This window comes from Palaemon carinicauda, chromosome 5 (genome assembly GCF_036898095.1).
Source record: "Palaemon carinicauda isolate YSFRI2023 chromosome 5, ASM3689809v2, whole genome shotgun sequence".
Taxonomy (NCBI): Eukaryota; Metazoa; Arthropoda; class Malacostraca; order Decapoda; family Palaemonidae; genus Palaemon; species Palaemon carinicauda.
Genome location: NC_090729.1, coordinates 192,911,402 through 192,925,013, shown reverse-complemented (window position 1 = coordinate 192,925,013; position 13,612 = coordinate 192,911,402).

Below are 13,612 nucleotides of genomic sequence, written 5' to 3'. Positions count from 1 at the left end.
CTCTGACGTACATCTGCTTCCACTCCACCATTTGCTGCAACAACAGACCCCAAGTACTTAAACTGATCCACCTCCTCAAGTAACTCTCCATTCAACATGACATTCAACCTTGCACCACCTTCCCTTCTCGTACATCTCATAACCTTACTCTTACCCACATTAACTCTCAACTTCCTTCTCTCACACACCCTTCCAAATTCTGTCACTAGTCTGTCAAGCTTCTCTTCTGTGTCTGCAACCAGTACAGTATCATCCGCAAACAACAACTGATTTACCTCCCATTCATGGTCATTCTCGTCTACCAGTTTTAATCCTCGTCTAAGCACTCGAGCATTCACCTCTCTCACCACTCCATCAACATACAAGTTAAACAACCACTGCGACATCAAACATCCCTGGCTCAGCCCCACTCTCACCGGAAACCAAGAAACCAATCACTCACTTCATTTCCTATTCTAACACTTGCTTTACTACCTTTGTAGAAACTTTTCACTGCTTGCAACAACCTTCCACCAACTCCATATAACCCCAACTCATATAACCTCATCACATTCCACATTGCTTCCCTATTAACTTTATCACAAGCTTTCTCCAGATCCATAAACACAACATACACCTCCTTACCTTTTGCTAAATATTTCTCGCATATCTGCCTAATGGTAAAAATCTGATTCATACAACCCCTACCTCTTCTAAAACCACCCTGTACTTCTAAGACTGCATTCTCTGTTTTATCCTTAACCCTATTAATCATTACTCTACCATACACTTTTCCAACTACAGGTACACTCAACAAACTAATACCTCTTGAATTACAACACTCATGCACATCTCCCTTACCCTTATATAGTGGTACAATACATGCACAGACCCAATCTACTGGTACCATTGACAATACAAAACACATATTAAACAATCTCACCAACCATTCAAGTACAGTCACACCCCCTTCCTTCAACATCTCGGCTCTCACACCATCCATACCAGATGCTTTTCCTACTCTCGTTTCATCTAGTGCTCTCTTCACTTCCTCTATTGTAATCCAATACACTAAAGAATATTATTAAATAGCAGTCATACCTTACAAAATCAATTTTTGTAAGTGCCAGTCATTCATGCTGATCTAAAAGTGCAAATTTGTATTTCATTTTTCCCACCTACATAAAAGCTACACAAGGTTAACTACCCTTTCAATATGCATACTTCTTATTCTTCATTCGTTATTTTGTTTTTATATAGAATATCCATGACTAATTTCCCTATTGGTTTGCATGGCTGACTTAACTTTTAGCTCTACTGGTTTTCAATCAAATTAAGGTCCTTAAATGGATAGAACTTTGCTAGCATACTGATAGTCTTACATTACTGAATACTGGGTAAGTTCACTGGTAATTTGGGGTGCCAGATTTGTGTCCTTGGTTCTTGGGTTCTTCAAGTGCTACTTCTACAGTAGTATCAGGTTGCTTTTCACAACCTAGGTCATGAATTGGCTAGATGGAAAAATCACTTGGAATTGAACCAACTATCTATTCCCTTATGATTGTATTTCCTTCATAGATTCCCCTTGCTTTCAATATTGAACAAGTTCTCAAGTGACCACTTGAAAATGTCAAATTGAAATCTCTTGTTCAGGTTGAGCTAACTCTTGGGCTTCTTTGCACTGCTTGTCATAGATGGTATTAAATTATATATAATCACATGTTGGTTATGGGTCCAGAATATTCTTTGGACTGCCAAGGTTAGATGTTATTACAAGTTTTCTAGTAATTACTTTACCTCTAAATTGTGTATGGCCTGGCCCTTGCTTTATTGGACAAACATATGCCTAAGCAATCTCCTAAGCTTTATTTCAGTTTTGAGTTGATTCCTTGGTAATTCTGATATTTTAAACCTTTATTTTCATTTCCAATTGCTGTGTAATGTTGTAGGCATTGCTAAATGAACTTTACAGCATCCCTTTTGCCTTTGCTACAGTAACTTTCTTAGCCCATTTCATCTCTAATCCATCTTGCTGTCCAACTTTTAATCTTGAAAGCCTTATAGCAACACTGCTGCATTTTAGTGCTGATTGTCCTTGTCCAGGCCTTTTAGATCAAACTCAGTAATGTGAAGAATTGGTCAGATGAATTGCTAGTTATATTAATAACTAAAATTTTGTATTTAAGGTCGCTTTTCGTTTCACCTTGTCTGCATATATTTTGCAAACAGGTTCTATTCTATATGAATGTCGAAGTCCTGGGTATTTGTTTGTCTATTGTATTAAACTTGTCAATTGTAGGAGCCAAAGCTTTTTGTATACCTCGGGTTATTTAATTCTACTCTACTAAGTTGTCTGGTAGTCTAATTCACTGTGATCATACAGTATCTTCAATTGAAGGTCTCAAGATTTGCTGTTATTTCAGATGTTCTGCTTTATCCAAAAATATTTTCTTACACATTTGTCCACATGGAAGTGATCACTGTAACTTCTGTAGCTAGTATTTGTAAAATAGCTTTGTACAGTACATTTTCACTATTAGGGAATATTTGATAACCTCTGTTGAAATTTTTCCAATATGGACCAGTTATGGAAGGATCTCCATAATGATGCTCTTGAATGGAATAGCAGAAGTTTTAGCTGGTTAATTGGTTCTTGTTGAATAGCTTGATTATGTAGTGTTACACTGTTCTCTATCATATATTGCTTGCATGATAGATTGCCCATCCTTTTGCTGGACACAGGCTCTTGCGTTGCCAGCCCGTAGTCTATCATATAGTTTACAGTATGTGAATTTCTTATTCTTGGCTAACCTTGCTTTCCCTATCAATAACTCAATGTTTATCATCAAGCTTTTTCAACTGTGATTGCAAATTGGTTTGTTATATGGTCTCGGAATTTTCAGGTTCCTCTGATTATTTAAGTGCAACACTTATATTGACAGCCTGATATAAAATCATGCAGGGCATATGCAATGTTATTTGTCTAGACTACTTAACAATTATGTTATGAAATTCAACAACATTCAAGTAAGTTTGGTTTGTGGCAAAATTCTTTTAAGACCATTAAAACAAAAGTTAAATCATACTGCCTTTTGTGTATGATTTGTTTGTTACAATAAAAACATGAGAATTAAGTATTTTTAAAGGCTTGATCTAAATTGTCTTGCTGTGCAAATACATTGCTGACCATTGTCTTAACATATGCAATTAAATAGAATAGGATGTACAAAAGTGGCCAGATTTCTTATGAATTTAATGCCTGTATGTCACGCTAGCTTTTGAACTCTTATGAGAAGTCTGACTCTGTACTTGTCCTAATCTGCTTTATTGCATATGCTAATGAAGTGGTTAATGGTGTATTTGCAGTAAGGTTGACTAGATCAAGCCTGTCACAAAGTTTAATTTCATGAATATTTTGTGAAGGCAAAATATGTAATAAGCAAAATCTACACAAAGAGCAGTATGATTTTAATGAAGAGGATAAATGTAAAAAAGTAACATGTAAGAAGAGGCAACAATAAAATACAAAAAATAGATTTCATTATTTTATTAACCAAAGATAATACAAGTATTTACAGACATAGATTAAAAAATGGCCCCCTTTATAGGGTTGTGTGGGACAGGAAGTGCAGTGTGGCCACCTACCTGAAGGTGGAAAAGGAAAGAGGAAGAGTTGGTGGGCTGGAGGTATGGGATCCCAGACACTTTTTTCATCCCCCACCCCCTTCTCTCTCTGACATTTTCCTAAACCCCCTTTCCCTACTGACTGAATTTCTCATTCTTTCCCTCAATGTCTATAACCCAAGTCTCTTGGTTAACCAGTTCCATCCAGATATTCAGTTACGTAACTTTGGTCTGGTATATGACCACTAAATATTGCCTCATTAAAGGAGTTGAAATTGGCTGGAAGTAAACTGATGTTTAAGAGAGACCCCTGAATAATTCTTGCCAGTAAATTTGTGTTCATCCAAAATGATGACAATGTTAGTCGATAATAAAGTAAGTGAAATTAGCTTCTTATTTGCCATAACCATTCACCATTTCCTTTTAGTTAGTTATTTTGGCATGAATTTTCTAATGAATATTTTTTTCTTGTGATAATCATTCTTTCATTTTGCAAATCTAGAAATGATGGGGATTGAAACAAGCACATTATTTGATGTATATGTATATTGTGAGAAAATATCACTACTTGAAATGAAAAAGCACTAGTACTGGTGCAGATAGTATCAGTAGTATCATCATCATCAAAGGAACATGACTTTACTGTCTCCAAAACTCAGCAAGATTTTTTTAAAAAGAGAAAATGAAAACCCAACCAAGGCCCACCCCAAAGCCCACCTAGTAACAAATAAACTACAGCAAAATTTTTTTATTTAAAACAAGTGTTACTAGGCCCTTGAAATGTTTTCATTTTCTCTTTCAATTTTTTTTATCTTTATTTTCATGTACAGATTAACATTTATGCTGAAGTGTACACTATTAATTTTACTGCTTACAATCTAACCTTAGAGCCCTGACTGAGCAATATTAATAAGAGATCCTTTATACAAAAGAATAAATTACACCCATGGAATTTAATAGCTATTACCTTAATATTTCTTTAGCTGCAAAAACAAATGGCACAATACATCCAATAAAGTTGATAGACAAATTTTTATCAAAATATCATTCTCAATCAAATGAAAGTAAGTAAAAGTCACTTAAATAAAATGGTATCAAAAGATCTTATAACACTTTCTGCATTTGTAATAACTGCAAAAATATTTCTAATTAAATGTTATTAAAGAATACATGAAAACTATAAAAACTAAAGTGTACAGACAAGACACAAAATACTTTATGGGTATGCTTCTATCTCTTTAGCCATGATAATTTTTCAGAGGAAACCACAATCTGCAATTGACCATTTCCAATGTGAACCTCTTACACTAGACTTGTAACAAATTCTAAATAGGAGAACCATAGTATCCCCAAATGCTTATCAGAGCTATGCTAGGATAACATTATTAGCTGAATAACAAAAACTTAGGATAGGAACTAGTCAAATCAGCATCCTAACTACCTTCAGGTTGTGTACATTGACATGCTGATATCAAGAAAAACTTTAGTAACCTCAAAACAGCTAAGGCCATATTTCCGAACCAACCTTAAAGACACTACTTGAGTATTAATGCACCAAACAAATTCAGGATAATCAAATTTGTTTTGAATCTTCAGTTCAACAAAACAGCATTGGAATTATTGACCCAATATATTCCAGATAAAATATTAGTAGTCATGCAATATTTTTTTTTTCTGGAAGGTGCAGAAATACAAAATGACAAATGACTCCAAGCACTCACAGTACAATAACTCTTCAAATCTTAAATATGTGAATTCCTAGTCTTCAACCAATCAAATGTTTGATCATAAATGACATGATCTGTTCTAACCAAGTCACTACAGGAAGGTGCACTTTAAAGTAATCTAACATATATCTGCTACCTTTCAACTGAAACCAACACAAACTGGAAAGATGTCCCAATCTAGATGTGTACTGTGAATATTCCTGACCAAAGAATTTGACCACAATTTATCAATATCCACACAATACATGTGTGATACCTAAACCTGGTATGCAGCTAACAACAGAGTCAAGAAAGTGGGTGAGGATGAGGCTGCTGTGACCCGAGAACAATGAACAAATAAAATCTCTTAAAATAAACAGAGACTAAATTTCAAATTTTCATAGCAGTATCTGCATTGCTTAAAATCTGTTAAATATCAAATTTGCAGAAAACATGAACTTGAGGTTACATTAGAAATCCTTTCCACATTACTGCGGGAAGTTGTGATAACAGACTGACTGACAATGTCGACCAGAAACAAGTTTTTGCATAGCAGCCAGTACAAGAAAATAATGCAGTAATGTGATAAGGGGATTTTAAGGGCCTGATGTGGGGCACCAAGCTTACAAATCAGTTATGTCTTGGGCTTTTAAACATCAAGTACTTCCTTAAACACAATCCCAAAGGAACTGAATTTTAATCATGTAAATATGCTTCACATGATAACAGTCCTACATTGACAATGTTGATTCTTCAATATACGAAAAAAGCCTGAATTTGGATCATAGGGAGGAGTGGAAGAAAATACCTTAAAATAAGGAAGAAAAAATTAAGAGACAATACCAGTGAGTTTCTTTAAATGAGCAAGCACTCCCTTGCTAAACCTCACAAGAGAAAGAGACTACGATTGTAAGAAGATAACACTAAGCAATCGAATGACTTAAGAGTTTATCATTGCTATCTCCAAAACATCTTTGGAAAAGCTAGATATAGTATGAGGAACTGATGGGTATAGCAATTACCCATTTCTCAGCAACCATTACAAAGTAAAAACTATGGTGCTATGCCATCCAAGACCCAAACTAATAGACTCCAAAATTCTCAAAGTTGTTTTTTGGAAAAACAGTTTGCTTTGCTAAATGCAATGAAAGAGTGAGTCTATGAAACTGAAGACATCTTAAACCAAAAGGTCTTTCAGTATTTCCAGGCCAATACCAGTTTTTTCAATACAGTACCAAAAATTACTCCACATATATAAAAGTATAAATGTCAACTCATCTGTTTGTTTATATAATCCATAACTATAACTATGGAACTTTTTAACATTCCAGATGCCTTACAGAGAGAGACCGACCACCATTACTATCCAATTAAAAAGGGTCAGAAAATGTGCATGACCTGATCAAACTTTGAGATTTGAATGCATAATTAAAAAAGTAGATAATCACTAGCAATACCTGGTTCCTTAGCATAATTTTCAACAGGATTTCATCAAAGGACCAAAAATGGAAGACAATTACTGTACATGTATTAAGACAAACTCCAAGATCAACAAAAGAATAGGAGGTCTTTGAAGCAGCATAACAAGTAAAACCAAAGGACATGTACAGTAAGAGATACACGATCTTGATTACAGTGTAAATTATCTGGATACCAAGCGTGCATGATCTGGATTATCAAATGTAAATAACCTTGGATACCGAGTGCACTCAGAAACTGCACGTATCATATACTGCACACAAGCAATATAATTTGAGAGATGCCATAAAAAATAAATTATCTTGTATGGCCTATTATTATCATTACTACTTGCTAAGCTACAACCCTAGTAGGAAAAGCAGGATGCTGCAAGCCCAAGGGCTCCATTAGGAAACATAGCCCAGTAAGGAAAGGGAATAAGGAAACTTAGAATAGTGTGCCTGAGTGTACCTTCAAGCAAGAGAACTCTAATCCAAGGTAGTGGAAGACCATGGTACAAAGGCATGGTACTACCCAAGACTAGAGAATAATGGTTTGATTTTGAGGTGCCCTTCTCCTAGAAGAGTGCTTACCATAGCTAAAGAATCTCTTCTACCTTACCAAGAGGGAAGTAGCCACTGAATAATTACAGCGCAGTATTTAACGTGTTGCACAAATAAGAACTTTTCAGTTATCTTAGTGTTGGCAGGTGTATCAGGAACGTGGAGAATGTGTAAAGAATAGGCCAGATTATTCGGTGTATGCGTAGGCGAAGGAAAAATGAGCCGCAACCAGAGATAGATCCAATTTAGTACTATCTGGCCAGTCAAAGGGCCCAATAACTCTAGCAGTAGTATCTCAATAGGTGGTTGGTGCCTCTCTACCTACTACCACAACCCTTTGCCTGATTTTTATAGACACCTTTTAATTGTAGCAGCTCATTTCTGTATATTTGGTTTTGTAGATTTGTTTCTCTTGTTATTTTCATTAATATTTTTCACTCATTACAGCCAGAATTTTTCTCAAATAACAAGTAAACCTTGTATACACCTGCCTTATAAAAATGCACCAGGATGGTAAGAAATACCTTCATTAGATTCCTAAGTCATTGAAGAGAATATTCAGGTAAAAATTAAAATTTGCATTTGATTTTCTGGCTATGAACTTCATCAAAATGCTCAATGGTCAAATTTCAAATCAAGTTACCTGCATTAGCACTTTCAATAAGCTACTGTTGTCAACTGGAATCCCTACTTGCTTCAGGGAAATACTGTCTACTGATTTTGATGAGGACACCAATACACAGACAGAGAATGGGTGGATGGAAAGACTTAAATTGGCCTCCCTAGAAGGGGACCACAGGCTCTTGCCAATTACTAGCAGCCCGTAAGTGGGACATGGATGTTAAGGAGATAAGGTCATATACAAAGGATGATGATGGGATAGAAGGAATGGAATGGGAGCACCATGACGACTATGGCAAGAGTCGAAAGCCCAGTAGAGGGGCCGCAAAGCAAACGTTGTTTCCAAACTCAGATCTTCTTTAGTCCTGGATAAATTTGATTTCTTATTTCAGTGATCCCGAAAAAGGGAATATCAACATTAGGGTTTTATGGACTTCCATAATGCTGACAGATGAGCTTCTTTGGAATGATTTTTGAATAACCAACAAAATGCTTTACAAATTCTCTCAAAGAATTGTAAAATTAAATCAGCAGATTAAACTGTTTTATGACTTAGAAAATAATTCTTATTTGTACAGTTTAAAAAAATTACAGTATTCAACATGGTACTGCATTGAATACAACTACCTTCCAAGGGCAAAACCTCAGATTCAAGATTAAATAATTATTCTGAAGCATTCAGCTATGTAAAATAATTATTGGTAAATGCAAATCAAGGCGTTCATCTAATTTTAGTTGTTCGGAAATGAAAAAAGTAAAATAAAAGATAACACAAATCTTTTTTTCTTAATCTAAAGGCTAATGGAAGGGTCAACATAGAACTCTTTCCTAGCCCAAGCCTGAAGAAAACATGGAAAAAGAAAATGAAATGATAAAGGGTTTAAGGCTTAACCATAAAGGAAGAGGTAATCCTTAATGCTTATTACAGGAAGGTTTCATATCAGGAAAAACAAATAAGAATTCCAAATGGTGGACTTGTATCATGAAAGACAGTCAGTCACAGGAAACTGATGAAACACAGAGGAAAATCCTCCAAAGCTTACCAGTTACACATAAGAAACCACCACTAAAACTAGAAACCTAAGGACTGAAAATCTCCATAAGTTATAGAAAGTTATGAATGGCCTTCCTATCTTACAAACCAGTAATAGCCTGTTTTTACATACATTTTATGTCTCTGACATAATCATCAGATTATTTTCCATTAAACAACACAAGATTATTCAGACAGTCTCCATTTTCTAAGAAACTACTACTAGTAATTCATAAGACTTGAATGAAGAACACAGGATTACATTCTTTTGACATCAATACATAATTTGACGTATTTGAAGGATGTCGTGATTCCTTTACTAGTAGTAACAATATTATTGAAGCTGAAGCTAGCAACCTATAGAGAAGCAATGATACTACTGCATCCTAAACCCCTTGGCTTTCTTCTCAGTCATAGCTTACCAATTGGAATAAGTACAGTAAATACTGTATGGGAATTTTATTCTAATAAAAATTCCCTCACAAGGATAGATGCTTTTAGGCTTATTGGTGGCCTGTTGGAAACATCCCTGCCCAGCAGTCTGCCAGACTGGGGTTTGAGTCCTGCTCAAGCTCGATAGTTTCTTGCAATGTCTGCAACCTCACCATCCTTGAGAGGTAAGGATGGGGAAGTTGGGGAAGCCAGGCCCTCTCTGGTCCTAGCTTGGGTGGAGAGGGGGATTGGGTGCTGATCATATGATCTCTAGGGCATTTTCACTATCCCTTTTCTCTGCCATTTATGAGCAGCTTTTAAACCTAAACCTCAAAATTGCAAACATATTCTTAATTCTTGTTCTATCAAAATCAAGAATACTGTCTTAATTAGTCTAAAAATACTCTGCTTTCTATGCATATGGTACAAAAGAAAGCACAATTCTCACAGAGCTATATTTTTTAAGAGGCATGAAATCGTGATTCACATTCTTAATGCAAGTGATATGAAAGAATGATCAAGACATCTGAGCTCCCAGATTACAACTTATCCATACTATGCATGGGGTATACAACAAGTCTCTGAATTTCTATCTGAACAGAGAAAAGTGTCTTAAAATTGCCATTTTCTCAGATTCAGTTCATGCTCATTTCTATCTTGGCACAGTCATGAACCTTTGAGAAGGTCATCACAGAGATTTGACTCTCACGACTGCCTTTTTGCTAGCCTTAGCATTGGCAAAAAGAGCAGGAAAGTTGTACGGCCTCTTTTTGTAATAACCCACTTCATAAAGTCATCCACATGAAATTAAAGTGCTCAAATGTTTCCTGAAGAGGGTTTTGTCTTGATCTCAAAATATTTGTATTTCTATATTCCTTCAAACTTGCCAAAAGTATGTTCTCCATTAGTCATCCTTTATTTATCTAAAACAGTATTCAAAAGTTTGTTTTATAGAGGATCAAATCAGTACTCAAAAGGTGATCAGATACCTAAAGGTTTATGGAAGTCACAATCTTACGCTTCAGGAAGGCGAGAGATGATCCTAAATCTGGGTATATAATGCTTACTTTCTCTCTTCCACAATCCTCTGTACTCCACATTCTTTGGAGTATCAATTTGAAATGCAAAATTTTGAACTGCTTAGATGTGCAACATACAGTATCTAATTCTGTATTGCCCCAGGTTTTGCCTTTTATTTCCAAGAACAAATCCTACAAACCAGAGCTACAAGTTAAAAAAATTATCTCCAACTGATGTTAATTCTGAGGGAGGGGAAAGACCTTGATGTAAGACTGACTTATTGTATAAGACAAAATAGTTATTGTAAATACAGTATGTATCTTATACAGTATCTGGAGACAGAGACCTGTATCAAAGGTCAAACTGCATCAATAAGCCAGAGTAATTGAGAACAATGATTTTATAGGACATCAAAGAAGCTGTGAGTGACTCCTCATATTGTTCATATAACTCTATCCACACTTGCTCCATACATAGATAAAACACAACACAGTAAAATGCAGACCAGACATGAGTAAAGAATCTTGCAGGGTGCACTAAATTAGCCCCAAGACTTACTAAGGTCATGTGTTTTATATAAAAAACATGTTTATTTGTTGTGTAAATCAGTATTTTTTAACTATTATTTCTTTACTCTTATTTGGCTCTGAACACATGTGTGAAGATACAAAGAATTTAAGACTTGTAGCTTAAAAGCAAAGTTGAAGAGCTTTTTGGCTCATTCCTAGGTGCCAAGAAGAAAACCTATTTGGCATATTCGTTAGGTGATAAGATGAAGAATTTTTGGCCTTTCCTTGATTGCAAACAAGAATGAATTCTGGGATCATTACTTAGTTGCAAACATGAAGGAATTTTGGGTTCATCCCTTAGTTGTAAACATGAAGGAATTATGGGATCATTCCTTAGTTGTAAACATGAAGGAATTTGGGATCATTCCTTAATTGTAAACATGAAGGAATTATGGGTTCATTCCTTAGTTGTAAACATGAAGGAATTCTGGGTTTATTCCTTAGTTGTAAAGGTGAAGGACTTCTGGACGGGTTTACTGGGTTCCCGGATGAAGGACTTTTGGCTTACTCCTTACATATTATGGTGTTGTTCCTTAGGAGTTAAGGTGAAGGTCTTTTGTGTGTTCCTTGGGTATCAGAATAAAGGGATTTTGACGAAGAAAAACCTATTTCTGGGTGAGGAACCTGTGTCGCCCAGTGAAATGCTCCTTAAAGCACCATTTCTAAGATATAAATACTGCTAAATATACCAGAGAAAAAAGTTGCATGGAATGCCAGGAATATACCCAGCTCACTCACCCCTAAAGGGTGTCGGTATTAAAACTGGGGCGAGTGAAAACCCTACCAGAGGTTCTTTTAAAATTAGACTTCTCCCTCCTCAAAATCCCCCGGGTTTGTTTCTTAGGTGCCAAGATAAAGAACTTGAGGGATCATTCCTTATGTGCCAAAATGAGATATTTGGCCTCATTCCTTTATTGGGATCATTCCTTATGTGCCAAGATGACAGATAATTGGCCTCATTCCTTTGCGAATATCAACAGCCACCTCTCAAAAATTCAGTTGCAAAAATCCCAAACATTCTTCAAGTGCATATAATAACACCAAGAAGGTTTTGGTTACAAAGGCACTTGAATCTAGCCATAACAGCAAACCAAATTTCAGATGTCATGAAGCCAAATGAGACCCAAGCACCAAACATCCACTACTTCAAATGTTCTGGGAACAAGAGCATGTAATGAAGGACTTCAGATTTGTTCAGATAAACAAAACATAAGACTAATTCCGATAAATCTTCCCAAAGTTCCATATTCAACCAAAAATATTTCCTAGATTCCCAGATATCTGGAAACTCACCTTTCCAGTGACATAACAAAGGCAAGAACATGAAGACAACATGACACCCCTATTCAGAATTTCTTACAGGGTCACAAAGGTCTAAACAGCATTACTGATTGTGACCTAACTCTGTACGATCACCATTAAACTAAGAGATGTAAACACACCCGTAATATCAAAGTGTCTATCTGTACACATAGTAAATAGAGTCAACATGTAATCCTAATGACAATTAAATAGAACTTCAATTCAATTACTACAGTAAAAGAAGGTTATACATAGTCTTTTAAGACCATCATACAAAAGTGGCTTTTACATTTCAAGTGACATTTAACAAAATGATACTTTAAATTTCATTCTGCATCTCACCTTTACTAAATATATGTGACATGGTCTAAAACAGCCAAAGAAAATAATCTTAGACTCCCATCTTTTAAAATCTAACCATTTCAGAATTATAAATATTTTCAATCAGATTTCATCTGTCAGATTATAAATAGTAATTACAATCTTGCTTATAAGTTATTTAGAGACAGTAAAAAATTATCACATTCCTTATTGAAAACAACTACTTGATAACCAAAGAAAAAAATATGCTTAAGTGCTAAACAGGACATGTCAAGTCATATTTTCTCATACAATATATAGCATATCAAATAATGTACATAATCATTTCTGAATTTGCTCAGAGATCAAAATGAGTATCACAAAAAAATATATTGATTAAAAAATTATGCTCTAAAATAATTAGACCAAAATAACTAAACAATGAAAGTAACCAGTAAAAGATTTTGACAAATACATGGCTAACTTCACCACTTTTTTATCTAGAACATTAACAGTAATTTTACATAGACATAAACTTACTGGCTAGAAATATTTAAGGGTAACTGTTGAACAAAATATTTCTTCCAACATATTCAACTTATTAATGAGACAATATCAAGATGAGATTTGTCATATTTCAGACCAAAGTTATAGAACTGAATATCTGGATAAAACAGGTTAGCTAAGAGACTTGGGTTACAGACATTGAGGGAAAGAATCTGAGAAACTAAGTCAGCAGGGAAAGGGGGGGGGGGGGGGTTAGGAAAATGACAGAGAGAGAGGGAGGTGGGGGATGAAAAAGTGTCTAGGATCCCATACCTCCTGCCCACCAACTCCTCCTCTTCTTTCCTTTTCCACCTTCAGGTAGGTGGCCACACTGCACTTCCTGTCCCACACAACCCAAAAGGTGCCAGTAGGCAAATTAATTTTAAATCTTTCCAAAGCTGTTGGGAAAAAAGGCTTCAGTTAAGACTTCAAAAACAATCACACAAGACTAAAATAAGA